We start from the raw sequence: 14,367 nt of genomic DNA, 5'->3' as shown, positions 1-14,367 counted from the left end.
CCTTCCTTTTCCCCCAAGAATACTATATCTGTATCATGCATTGTGGTGTATCAGGAGGCACATAATGTCACTTTGTTCTATTACTGATGATGTGGTTACCCTTGATTACTTGGTGTGGGTGCCCTCTAAGATGGCCCCCATTGGTCCTTACCTCCTGGTGTCCACATCCTTGGGTTCCCCCTCCCCTTAGGTATGTGTTGGACTTAGTGACTTACTTCTAAAGAACAGAATAAGTGAGAAGTTATAGACTGTCACTTCTGAGATGAGGTTATAAAAACACTACGGTTTTCATTTTGGGAACTGTCACACGGCTTGTTCTAGGGGAAGCCAGCTGCCGTGCTGTCAAGAAGCCCTATGGAAGGGCCCCCAGGATCTTGAGGCGAATCTTCTGAGGTCTGCATTACAATCTACTACAATAACTTATTTTTGATGTCAGATTGTCCCAAATTTGGTTAGTGGAAGTTCCTCCAAGCTGATGTCAGTGTCCTTTTGACATAACCCCATCAGTCTTTGAGCACTTCCTTACTTTGTGGCTCACTTCATATTTTCCCTGCTTCAGGTCTGGAATCAGCTATTTCTCCAAGGTTTCTTTTAGTGGAAAATGGCATTGGGAAACCAAGCTCTGGCCACTAGGTTTGCTCATTGCTACTGGGATACCATTGTTTATAAACCCTTTCGGTGGACAGAGCTAGGAAATGCATACTTTTAGAAAACTAGTATTTTTTTTTAATTTCTTCCAATTAAAACCCAGCTCCACAGGAGTCCTCCTCATCTTCCCAATCCGTATTTGTATCTTTGCTTCCTCCACAATGGGAACTCTGACTTCCAGCACCATCAATACATTCATTTATTTAGTTTATTTTAGCACACCTATTAGCAAAAAGGAAACATCAATATATTTAATCATTTGCTCTGTTCTACAATACACCCCAAATACTTTCAGAATGACTGACTGCTCCAATACCATTTCCTTTTTTTTTTTTTTTTTTTTTTTTTTTTTTGAGACGGAGTTTCACTCTTGCTGCCCAGGCTGGAGTGCAATTGCACAATCTCGACCCACCGCAACCTCCTTCTCCTGGGTTCAAGTGATTCTTCTGCCTCAGCCTCCCGAGTAGCTTTGATTACAGGCATGCGCCACAATGTCCAGCTAATTTTGTATTTTTAGTAGAGATGGGTTTCTCCATGTTGGTCAGGCTGGTCTTGAACCTCAACCTCAGGTGATCCACCTGCCTCAGCCTCCCAAAGTGCTGGGATTTCAGGTGTGAGCCACGGCGCCCGGCCTACCATTTCCTTTTTAAAATAAATTGGTGTTTATTTCTGTCAGCCTTCTTTTCATGGTGCTTAAAAGCCTGTGGATAAACAGCTTAAGCCCATTCAGTGGTTGCTCCTACACGTTTTGTGGCTGAGCAGTGGGAGCTGCAGACTAGTCTTCCGTGGCAAGCAGAGTGCTCCAGTCTTCAGTAGGGAGCTGCTGAATAGGCACAGAGGGCACCTGCCACCTTTAGACCAAACTGCGCCCTCAGGCTGAGTAGCAGTGGACTCAGGAGCTGCAGCAGTCCATTCATCCTGAAATTCCTCTTGGTCACAGCCTTTCCAGCGGCAGCCTGCTCTTCTTTACAATCTCTTCAGGATCTCTGTGGAAGCAGAGATCAGACATGACCTCCCATTCACAGATGGTGCCAGGCATGTACAAGACTTTCCAGGCTAGCATCTACCATGTCAAACCCCCTGAGTGAGCTCCCTTGTTGTTGCATTGGATGGCAAGGTCCACATAGTGCAGAGGAGAATCTGTGTGACACAGAGCAATGGTAGGTAGGTTAATGTAAGATGCCTCTGTGAGGGGCTGATGGTCAGCCCTGGGATCAGTAACCACCACAAGCTGTGGCTCCCGGAAGGCTGCTGAGATCTGGTTAGTGAATGTTCTAGGAGTAAAGCAGCCAGCAACAAGAGTGGCTCCAGTGACAGCAGCAAACAACGGCGTGGCTTTCTGGCCAGTTTTCCTGGAGGATATGACACTGACATCAGCAGGGTTTTCAATGCAACAATGGCACAAGCTGCCAGCAGCAACTTCTCCCAGGTCTTCTTTTGATTTAGGATGTAGATGCCATCACTTTGCATTTTATAGATGTACTGTTCCATTTGGAAGTCAAAATTAGTGTCACCTAAGTGGGTTCCTGCTGCAAGGAACTTGAGGACATCCTCCTCCTTCATTGGCAGGACATCAAGGGCTCTGGACATTGTGAACGTTTCCCTTTAAATTAAGACAGGAATCCAGAACAAGCCAGAATGGACCCCTCTCTGGGTAGTGCAGAAGCCCATTTCCAACATCAGGCCTAAGAAAAGTTCAAGACTTCTTTGTAGTACTATTTGTTCTTAGAATACATCCGGTTAAGGGTAGATAGTCAGAATACTGTATTCACAGGTCATTTCAACCTTTTTTTTCCTGTATGGTTCTATTATTAATTTTATATGCAGTTAAGCTCATTTGTTTATATTTGCATTTAATTTTAAGCTTTTCTTTTTGACAAATCTCTCAAAATTTAAAAAATTTTAAATATGGGCCAGGCGTGGTGGCTCACACTTGTATTCCTAGCATTTTGGGAGGCCGAGGTGGGTGGATCACCTGAGGTCAAGAGTTCGAGACCAGCTTGGCCAACATGGCAAAACGCCATCTCTACTAAAAATACAAAAATTAGCCAGGTATGATGGCACATGTCTGTAATCCCAGCTACTCAGGAGGCTGAGACAGGAGACTCACTTGAACCCGGGAGTTGGAGGTTGCAGTGAGCTGAGATCATGCCACTGCACTCCAGCCTGGGTGACAGAGTGAGACTCCATCAAAAAAAAAAAAAATTAAATATGTAAAACTTTTACAAGGTTCAAAAGTCAAAACTATATATATATGTATATATAAAATTATATATGTAGTTATATATAACTATATATCAAAAACTATACTCAGAATTTGATATGGTTTGGCTGTGTCCTCACCCAAATCTCATCTCGAACTGTAGTTCGCGTAATCCCTGTGAGTTGTAGGAGGGACCTGATGGGAGGTAATTGAATCATGGCGGTGGTTACCCCCATGCTGCTGTTCTCGTGATAGTGAGTGAGTCCTCACGAGATTGATGGTTTTATAAGGGGCTTTTCCCCCTTCTGCTTGGCACTTCTTCCTGCCACCATGTGAAGAAGGACGTGTTTTCTTCCCCTCCCACCATGATTGTAAGTTTCCTGAGGCATCCCCAGCCATGCTGAATTATGAATCAACTAACCCGCTTTCCTTTACAAATTACTCAGTCTCGGGTATGTCTTTTATTAGCAGCGTGAGAACAGACTAATACGAAAGGGTAAACTCACATCCTTATTACTTCCACTCCATTCCTGCCAATCCCCTATAGGCAACTACTTGTTTTTGGCTTATCCTTCCTGTATCTCTCTTTCTTAGACAAAAAACGTAGCGTAATATATCCATTATTTAGTACTTTAATTTTTTTCACTTAACATATCCTGGAAATTACTACATGTTAATTCAGAGAAATATTCCTCAACACTTGTCAGCTGTGTAGTACTCCATTGTGTGAATGCATCACAAGTTTATTCAATTACTATCCTAATTGAATGAAATGGTTTCTAATATTTTGCTATTTAAGTAATGTGTCCGTGAACAACCTTATAAATACGTTGTTTTATATTTGTAGAAGTGTACTTTCAGGATAAATTCCTGGAGTTAGTATTACTGAGTCAAAGGGTAAATTGAATATATAGTTTTGCTAGATATTTCCAAATTCCCTCCACAGGGGTGTATCATTTTGCATTCCCACCAATGATTATGAGAATCATTACAGCCTTGCCAATGGAGTGCATGGTCAAACTTCTGAAATTCTGTCAATTTTATAAAGATTGGTATCTCAATGTAGTTCTAATATACATTTATAACATAATGAGTGAAGTTGAACATCTTTCTGTATTTTAAGGTCCATCTACATATTTTTGTATCTGTGTGTATGAACTGTTTGTTCACGCCTTTTGCCTAATTTTCTATCAAGTTTTGACCTTTTCCCCTCAATATTTAAATGTTCATTACATTCCTAATATTACAGATTAACCTGTTTCTGTGAAAATGTTGCAAATATTTCTCACAATGTGCCAATTTTCTTGCCATGCAGCAGGTTTTTTTAAAGTTGTTGAATTTATTAATACTTTATTCTATGCCATAGGAGTATTTTATTTTTCATTAGAAAAGCATTCATTTTGGTGTCAGGCTGAGCTTGGACTGGGTTTCCATGCCTCTCTTAAAATTTTTATTTGAAAAAAAAAACTACTTTTTAATTTAATTTTATTTTTTGAGACAAGGTCTTCCACTCTGGCCCAGGCTGGAGTGCAGTGGTGTGATCTTGGCTCACTGCAGCCTCGACCTCCTGGCTCAAATGATTCTCCTGCCTCAGCCTTCAGAGTTGCTGAGACTGCAGGGATGCAGTGCTGCACCTGGCTAATTTTTAATTATTTTATTTTACTTTTTGTAGAGACAGGGTCTCAATATTTCGCCCAGGCGGGTCTCAAACTCCTGGACTCAAAGGATCCTCCTGCCTGTCCTTCCAAAGTGCTGGGATTGCAGGTGGGAGCCACTGTGCCCAGCTCCATGCCCCTTGATATCTTAAGTGTCTTCCTTTTTGTGAGGCACAGCATTGAGACCTCTTTTCCTGTCTGCCAAGAAGGCAAAGGGGGCAGTGGGCCCAGTCAGTTTAATTGTTTTTTATCTGTTTCCCTCCGCTTGATCCCAGGAGCCCAGGTTGGGGACAGTCACTTAGCTCTAATGGGGTAGGGCAGATGCCACATGGAGGTGAAGATTGCACACACATCCCCTTTCCCCCCCAACTCCTGTCTCAGCTGGGGAGCAAGCACCCAGAGGCCCTTTGGTTTGCATCTGGGATTTGAATCATAGACAGACTTCCCACACCCAGGGTATAAAGAAGTCCACCGATGTGTCTTCTAATACTTGTTTGTGTTCATTTTTTACGTTTGAATTTCTGATCCATTTGAGATTACCTTGCTGCATGGTGAGGGGTATGGGTCCAGTTTTCTAATAGGCAAGGTGGCCTATGAAGTGGGGGCGGGGTAGCAGGGGGAGAAGGAGCCACGATCTTGATGGTCTGGGCCACTAGGTGGCGATCTTCCAGGTTTCTCCTCCTTCAGGACGGTAGGAGAAAATGCTGTATGTTTTCAGAAGAAAAAGGAAATGAGTCATTAGGTTTAATTGGCCAAGAGGAAGCCCTAGTAAAATGTTCCCCTCTGTCTACGCAACCTTGATTTCTGAAGGCAGGCCCTGTGCTTCTTTCCCTGTGTTAGAAAACATCATTTCCTCTGTGTCTCTGTTTCTCACCAGGAGGCTGATGTGGGCCAAGTGTGCGTGCACAAACACTGCCTTTGCCGTGAGCGCCTCCAGGTCCTGCGTAAGGCCATGGAGAGACTTCAAAGAGAGGTCAAGATGGCATTGCCCTGCCGTGTGCCTCTTGGGGAGCCTGGGCCTCGGAGTGACAAGACCTTGGTTCCTGTCCCAGTGCTGCTGCCACCCGGCCCTGTCATTGCAGGCATGCCACCTAGCCCTCTCTTCCTCAGTGTCCTCATCTATAAAATGGGACCATGTCTTCCCTAACCATGTGCCAAGGATTTCAATGGGATAAAATGATATATGTGTGCTGCAAAGTAAAAACACTGTGTAAATATGTTTTCACCATTATTATGGTTATATTTTATATGTGGATGCAACTCTATGGAAGATCTATTCTTTTTCTTTTCTTTTTCTTTTTTTTTTTTTTTTTTTTCGAGACGGAGTCTCACTCTGTCGCCCAGGCTGGAGTGCAATGGCATGATCTCGGCTCACTGCAACCCCCGCCTCCTGGGTTCAAGCGATTCTCCAGCCTCAGCCTTCTCAGTAGCTGGGATTACAGGCACCCGCCACCACGCCTGTCTAATTTTTTTATTTTTAGTAGAGAGGGGATTTCACCATGTTGGTTAGGCTGGTCTCAACCTCCTGACCTCGTGATCCACCCACCTCGGCCTCCCAAAGTGCTGTGATTGCAGGCGTGAGCCACCACCCCCGGCCGATCTATTCTATATCTTACAAGAATTTGTATTTATAGGCTGTATTAATAGGTTGATTTGCTGTTTATAAGGTGTTTTTTTTTCCCACACATCCTCTCTTCTGTGAAAGGGACACAGCCTTAATGAGAAAATGGACTGGTTTGGAAAGAACTGCCAAAGTAGCGACCTTAGGAGAGGGTCTACAATGTGCTTTCTCTGAGGTTGTGTACTGAATTATGTGTGTGTGTAATTTTTCCCAGCTTGTATCAGATTGCTATAGGAGTTCATAGCTCAAAGGTGGTTAAGAACCACATTCTTGAAAAAGGGAGCCAGACTGGCCTCAGGACCCCCTCCCCATTTGGCTTCTGGGAGGACTGAACTGGTTCCAGTCCTTTCTTAAGTCCTACATGGGGTCTTAAGGCTACTGATCTCCCTCCTTGCTGTAGCTGGTCTGGAGAGAAAGAGAAAAGAGAAACGGGAAGGGCTTGTAGTGTCTAGAAACCAGAGGTGAAACTCTAAGTTAGTAAGCCTTCAACGGCAGCTCTGCAGGAGGTCAGAAAACAATTTAGTCTTGCAGAATTCTTTTTGTCATGCCACAGTGGTCCTCTTTCTGCTCCTCAAATGTGCCAAGGTTGATGCTACCTTGGGGCATTTTGCAGAGGCTCTTTTATTTACCTAGAATATTGTTGCCCTGGCTTCTCCTGGACTGGCCCCTTCTTTTTATCCAGCTCCAATGTCATTTTCTCTGAAAAGTCCTCCCGATCCCACAATTCCCCCAGCCCAAATTATTTTCCAAGAGCATCTGTCACCATGGGAAATCATCTTTTTTATTTGTTTACTTTGTTGTCTGCATTGCCTGCCTTTCTCCCAACAGAATTAAAACTCCCTTTGGGTAGTAGCTACATGTCATTTCTAGAGTCTACAGCAGTATCTGCCACAAAGTAAGCACTCAGTACACTCCTATGGAATGGACACGTGTATCATGAAAGGAGCTGAGTTCTTGTTAGAAGGTGCTGCATGGCATCTGTGACTCGTCTTTCCCTTGGTGCCAACTCTATGTCACCAAATCTTCAGTGGGTTCTACTTCTGAAGAATGTCTTATACCTATCCCTCTGTCCCCTCCTATTTCCCACATTCCCAGAGCCACTGCTCTGATACCTGGGTAGTGACAGCCCTATACCTTTCTCCCTGCTGCCCACGCTTCCTAAAAGGCGAGTGGCCCTGCCCCTGCTCTACTTCACCCCTTGCTTCCATTCACGCCCCACTTCTGGGACAGCCAATCCCTCTTGGTATTCTCCTGCCATTCTTGGACTAAATCAAAGCATCTTCCCCGCAGTACCCCGAGGCCCTGCCTTCCAGCCGGCAGACCTTGCTCTTCTCAGTAGCAGAGCCCAGCATGGAAGGGGAGGGAGTTCCTTAGGAATCTCTTAAGAAGACCTGAGGTCCACTGTGGGTTCATGAAGCTCCTGAAGGCAGCAGGGGGTGTGAAGAGGGGCTGGGCAATAGCCAGAGGGAGCTTTCTGAAGATGGCTCAGGAGGAAGTGGAAAAGGGCCCCGCACAGGCAGATCTGGGGTCCCAGACAGCTCATGGGGAGCGTTGGGTAAAGGATTCTGGGGCTGCCCTAACACAAAGTGGTCAAGGCCTTGGAAGAGCTGGAGTGGAGATGCTCGCAGGCAGTGAGGTAACCCTACCCCTTCTTGCCTGTTATGCAGCCATATGCCTGTCCAAGGGTGAGCTGGTGGGCTGTGTAGGAAATTAAGAGGGGATCAAGCAAACCCAGGGAGACAGAACATCTGGCATTGCTGAGGGAACTGCCCACAGCCAATGTGGCCCTTCTCTTCCCATCAAAAGCTGTTGCCAGGTGTAGGTGGGCAGGGGCTGGCAATGGCTTGTACCTTGTATATTAGAAATTTATTGTGGTCTGTTCAGGTAACAATGTTTAGAGACCTTTCTTATGAAAGGTGCTATGTTCCCTGTGAGTCATTAAGACTATTTATTTATTTTTAATACCAAATGTCTAAATTCATCTACCCTCTAGGGATCATTTCATCTTGTACTGTGTGCTATCTCAGCAGAAAAAATGCTTTCCCCAAATGTGTCAATTCTATTTTTAAAAAGGTTCAGTGACCTATTTCTGTAATTCTCACAGACACTGGAAGAACAGCAGAGACTATTTAGGCTCAGCTTTGTCACCAAAAAGTTACCCTGGCTTCCAGGTGTTGCCTAGAGAGATGCCGTCTTGCTTTGCAATGGAGAAGCATAAATAAGAGGAGTACACCTGTCCCCCCTCATGGAGGGAATTCACCCCAAGACTCTCAGTGTTTGTCTGAAACTACAGATAGTACTGAACCCTACATAGACTATGTTTTTTCCTGTATATACATGCTTATGATAAAGCTTAATTAATAAATTAGACACAGTAAGAGATTAGCAACAATAACTAATAATAAGATAGAACAATTAAGTGAAGTAAGAGTTACTGGAACACAGGCATAGTGATACTGCCAAGAGGGCTACGGAGCAACCACGGGCAGGGAGCGTCTATGGCGCCAAGATGCTGGACAAAGGGGTGAGTCACGTCCAGGCAGGACAGAGTGGGGCAGTATGGGATTTAATCATGCTACCCAGAACGGTATGCAACTGAAAACTTAGGAATTGTTTATTTCTGGTGTTTCCATTTAATATTTTCAGACCAAGGCTGATCATGGGTAACTGAAACTATGGAAAGTGGAACTTTGGATGGGGGGACTACTACATTGTCAGGATAAGATCATGAGAGCAAAAAACGTACACACATAGACACACATACGACATGTTTCTCCAGTTTCAAACAATGTCATGATGAGTATACTCCACCTTTAGCCAAACTCGACATTGGGAAATAGCTTAAGAATCAACAGTTTCTTAGACAAAGAACTTAAAAAGACAATTTACAAAAGAGAAACTACAGCTCATCAACTAAGATGTGGCAAGCGGTTAGATCCACTAGTAATCCAGGAAATGAAAATTAGAACAACGCCACTTTCCAAAACTAGCCCCTGGTGGGAGAAGTCAGAACAACCATGACCCTTGGGTGGAGTGGAGGAGGGGGAACAGGGCCACAATAGTGGCCTCTAGGGGTAAGGTTCTGTTTCTTAATCTGGGTGCTGATTACTCAGGGGTGTTCACTTTGTAAAAATTCACTCGTGATTTGTGTACTTTTCTGAACGCATGATAAACTTCACTACAAAGTTTACATTAAAAAATCAAGCTCACTTTTTACCTATGAAATTAGCAAAAACAATTTTTTTTAGTAATACTAGCCAGTGTGGTTTAAGCCATCACAAAGCTAACATTTTTACATATTGCTAATCACAGTATACATTAATATAGTGCCCTTTGGGGAGGAATTTGGCAGTATGAATGTAAAACTCTGAGAAGCGTTCATACTTGTTAATTCTATAACTTCACTTCTGAGACTCTGTCTTAAAGAAATAACCCTAAATGCCAAAAAATGGTTTATGTGCACATATGCATTGCAATATCATTTATAGTAACAAAAATTGACAACATCAAAACATTGAAAGTAATCTAAATGTCCAACTCTAGGGCAATGGTTAAATAAACTTTGACAAATTCACATGATGACATTTTATGCACTCATTACAATAAACTAAAGTGAGTAATGACAGAAGAAAACACAATATAGCAAGTAGGAAAAGCAGGATATGAAATTGTAGACATGATTAGAGCTAAGATTAAAAAAAAAACACCCTACACAGAGAAAATCCCCAGAAGATCTTAAAAAATGAGTAATACTAGTGTTTGGATAACAGGACTATGAGTGGGATATTTTCTTTAATTAACTTTCCTGTGTTTTCCAAATGTTATTTAATGAGCCCGTATTGCTTTGTTGAAAGAGGGAATGTTCAGAGTCATCCTTGTGTGTGACTCTTCTGTTTCAGAAGGTGCTGCCTATGGTTCTCCCGGGTCCCCCACGTCCCAGCAGTCTGTGCTTTGGTGCCTGATATCGCCATTCCAGGATGAATGGAGCCAGTGATATTTAGGAGCAAACTGATTATCTGTCTCCTTTCTGCAGGGCTGACTAAAAACTGTCAACCCTGAAGGCCCTACTGAAGCAAGGTGTAGGGAGTTCAGGATGGAGCTCTGCGTTCTGTGGTTTGTAAGGAAGACTCAGTTGGAAAGTCTTCTGCTGGGTCACTAGGTAACCGCAGTGCCTAGTTCATTCATTCATCCTCCCCTGTCTGCTGGTTCTTTCGGTTCAGGGAGAAATGTTCAACTCTGCTTCCTTCTCTAGACATCACCTTCACTCTCCTTTCCTTCCAGCCAAACAACTTGAAAGGCAAGTCTTTGATACACTTCTTCTACATCCATCGTTTTCCTACCCCCCAACCTGCACCCCATTGCTGTGTTCTGGCTCATATGGGACTTGGTGGGGAGTGGTACCCGGCTTGGGGAGAGGGATGCTGGTGAGTTTTCAGCTCTCATCCTCATCCCTGCTCTACTTGGGTGCCTTTGAATACTCCCACAAACCTCAGTTGGAGCCCTGCTAATTTAGCTTCAATTTGCCAAATGGACCTCCAGTGCCATTGTGGCAGCCCCTCACAATGATGGCTCTGCCACCCTCCTTCCGGCATCCCAGAGGCATCCAGGACCCAACCCTGTCCAGGTCTCCCCTTCCTTCTCTAGTTGCTGCTCCTCCACAGACTCTCTTAAAATAGTGAGTGTTCCCTCAGAATCATCTCTTGTCTCTGTACACTTTAACCTTTACTTCTATTCCCAAGACTTCAGGCACCTCCTACTTCCTCCCATCTCCCAGATTGAGTGGCTCAGAGTATGGGCAGAGTGCTCCCACCTACATCTGCGTGTAGCCTTGGGCGAGTTCCTTCACCTCCCTGCAGCTCAGTCTCATCTGGAGATAATGTGGAGATGGTAGCAGCACCTACCCCAAAGGGCTGTTGAGAGGACAAAGTGCAGGGGCTGGCCCTTCCTAAGCCAAGAGCATCTGCTCATCCCCAGACCCATCCATCTAAAGTCCCCTGGATGTCTCCATTTGGGGGTCCTTCAGGCAAACTGATTGCCTGTCTTGGAGTTAATGTGCCCCACCCCAAATTAACCATTTCTCTTCCCTCCATTTGTTTCTCCTTCATTGTGTCTTTGGGGAATGGGCCCACCAGCCACTCAGACTCTGAGTCACTCGAAGTCCTCTCTGCACAACTCTGATCTTTCACTAAGTCTTATCCTAAATGTCTCTCTCCTAAATGTCTCTTTAATACCAACTGTCCTGCCTGTCCTCTCCATCCTGGTGGACACAGGCTTGGTTCTGATGGCCCAGTTACCCAGTAACCTCCCTAAGCTCATCACCAGGACTACAAACTTGCCAAGGTCCTACTAAAAGACTTGAAACCCGGCAGCAAGGGGTGGTGTGGGGGTGTGGTAGCTCCAAAATACAAGAAGGAAAGTGCAAAATTAAAATTAACAAATATTTCAATGGCTCCAAAATGTAAATTATGTCAGCTCCCTTGTTAACTTTTGATTTCATAGAAATTTCAGTACATTTGACAGCAATTTGTAGGTTAGGTTTTTCTCCTATACAAGAGTTTCTGACTATTCATGGCCTTGAGAGAAGGCATAGCCAATATATATTAAATTAGCAGGGGTTAGGGGCGTTGTAGTCAGATAACTTTAAAAAGCAAAGTTATCAGAGATCTCTCAGAAACAGCAATACAGAATAACTATGCTTGATGTGGGACAGGCATGCAATTTAATGCCTATTCTATGGTGGGGCGTGGTCTCCACAAGTAAGAGTGCCTGGGGCCCGGAGAGATCTGCAAGCCACCTGTCCTTATTTCTTTCCTGAGGCAATAAGCAACTGATTAAGAGTCCTCCAAAATAAGAATGTATTCAAGGCCATTCCTGTTGACTTCTTGCCTGGGTTCCTCAAGCCCTCTTAGAGAAGTCCCCTAAACCCCTAAGCCAGGTAGGCCCCTCTGCTACCACTCACCTAAGGCCTATGTTTCCTTTTGTCAAGCCACCTTCTTCTTTGAATTGTAATTACTGCCTCTGTCTGTTGCCCTGGGAGATCCCTGAGGGTAAGGACCACATCCCAGGGATCTTTGTTTAACTTTACAGACATTCCAGAGTGTTGATGATTAAAAGAATGAATGACAGGCTGGGAGGGAGCGGGGGTAATGATATACAGGGATCAGGAAGAGGAGGCGAGGGTGGGGTAGAGATGAAATCAGCCTAGACAGACTTGGATTGAGTGCTACTTGGCACGAAGTGGATCCACCAGTCTGGAACTTGGGCTAGGGGCTGGGATAGAGAAAATGGGGGTGGTGGCCACTAGTATAAATGGGGGTGGTTGAAGCCCTGGCTGTGGCTGTGAAGAGGCCAGGTAGGAAGTGTGGGCAGGGAGAGAAGCCAGAGTTCTGGGAAACCTCGCTGCTGCTTATGGGATGGGCAGAAACGTCGGAGGGAGCAGGGACTGCAAGCACAAGCAGCAAGAGAGGAAGGCACGGTGGCTCACGCCTGTAATCCTGCCACTTTGGGAGGCCGAAGTGGGCGGATCACGAGGTCAGGAGTTCGAGACCAGCCTGGCCAACATGGTGAAACCCCGTCTCTACTAAAATACAAAAAATTACCCGGGTGTGGTGGCGGGTGCTTGTAGTCCCAGCTACTTAGGAGGGTGAGGCAGGAGAATCGCTTGAACCGGGGAGGTGGAGGTTGCAGTGAGCTGAGATTGCGCCACTGCACTCCAGCCTGGGTGACAGAGCAAGACTCTGTCTCAAAAAAAAAAAAAAAAAAAAAAAAGAGGAAGACGGCTGCAACAGGAGGCCTGAAACCCTGGAGTCAGAGTCAGAGTGACAACCCAATCGCTCTTTGCGGTTGACGGTGGGCCAGGCCCTACGCCCAGTGCTTTGCATGGAGTGAGCCACAGAAGGATGTTAAGATAAACCCCATTTTATGGATAAGTGAATCAAGGCCCAAACTGGCTGAGTAACTCACCCAAGGTCACACAGGGAGGAAGTGAAAGAGCAGAGACTCAGCTCCATACTCCACATTAAGGCAAGATGACCTGCACGTAATGACCATCACCCTGTCCAGGGAGATGGACATTGGAAAGCTTTGATGAAGTCTCAGTGATGAGGGCGGAAGACAAGCTGCACGGCAATGGGTGAGTCAGCAGGAGGGAGGAACTGAGCCAGGAGGAGCTGTTTCAAGGAGCAAAGGGGTGTTGTCTATTTCCCAAGTGTAGTTGGCATTTTTTCCTGCATCAAGAGGCAATAGCCAGGTAATACTATTATAAATTTGATGTTTAAAAAACTTACCTTTGAACACAGCAATAAAAACCTGTGGACAGCACACTTCTCCATTACTCTTCTAATTTCTCTGCCTTAATGCCACAACAAACATTGGAGGCCTTTCCCTTCAGTGTCAACCTTATGGATCTTCTTATATCTTCTTTGTCCACAGGCATCTTTTGCAGAGACCTGCTGCCTGCAGAAAAGTGAGGAGGAGGGAGAGAAGGAGGGGTGTTCCATCCCTTTTAAGGACAGGGCAACTCTGTGTGGACAGAGGACATCCTTACTCTAGATGTTCCCTCTGCCCAGAACCCTCCTCCCCCAGGCATCTGCTCAGCTGGCTTCTCACCTCCCTAGAGTCTTCCACCTCAGTGAGATGGGCCCGTCCATGTTTATTAATACTGCAACCGGCCTTTGCCCCCAACGCCCAAGCTCCTGGTCTCCCTTTCCCTCCTCTGTTTTGTTCTTTTTTCCATAGCAACCTCAGCTACTAAGTCATCCTGCTGATGTACTGCATTTAGCATTTAGTATCAGAGTCCCTCCTTCTGCAATACTGCAAGCTCCCCAAAGGCAGGCAGCTTTATCTGTTTTGTCCTCTGTCCTATCCCAGGTGCCCAGAGCAGTTCTGGGCACTTAGTAGGCTCTCAATTCATATTTCTGGAATAAATAAAAGGAGTGATCTCAGTGGGCTGTGACTCCATCTTAAGGAAGATGGGTGGCCTTTCCATGGGAGAGGGAAAGGGGGAAGGCGTTTCAGGTAGGGGAGCAACATAAGTGGGTGCTTAAAGACAGGAACAAGTAAGTCACTCTGTGGGCAGTGAACAGAAGATTCATTTGGTGGTGCTCAGGATGTAGGCATCGAAGACCAGGATGGAGAGTGTGGATTTTCATTTGTAGGCAATGGGAGGGAAGAGGAGGGCTATTGAAAGATTTCAAGCAGGGAAGAGACTCCATACGAGTGATATTTGGAGAAGATTAAGT

At 45.1% G+C, this 14,367-nt stretch overlaps 1 pseudogene; it reads right to left on the bottom strand.

The window, feature by feature from the left end:
- Nucleotides 1-224: 224 nt before the first annotated feature.
- Nucleotides 225-2,238, bottom strand: LOC134728772 (small ribosomal subunit protein uS2-like; annotated as a pseudogene).
- Between the last annotated feature and the right edge of the window lie 12,129 nt (nt 2,239-14,367).

Source organism: Pan paniscus, chromosome 13, assembly GCF_029289425.2.
Source record: "Pan paniscus chromosome 13, NHGRI_mPanPan1-v2.0_pri, whole genome shotgun sequence".
Classification (NCBI taxonomy): Eukaryota; Metazoa; Chordata; class Mammalia; order Primates; family Hominidae; genus Pan; species Pan paniscus.
This window is presented reverse-complemented; position numbering and strand designations above follow the sequence as displayed.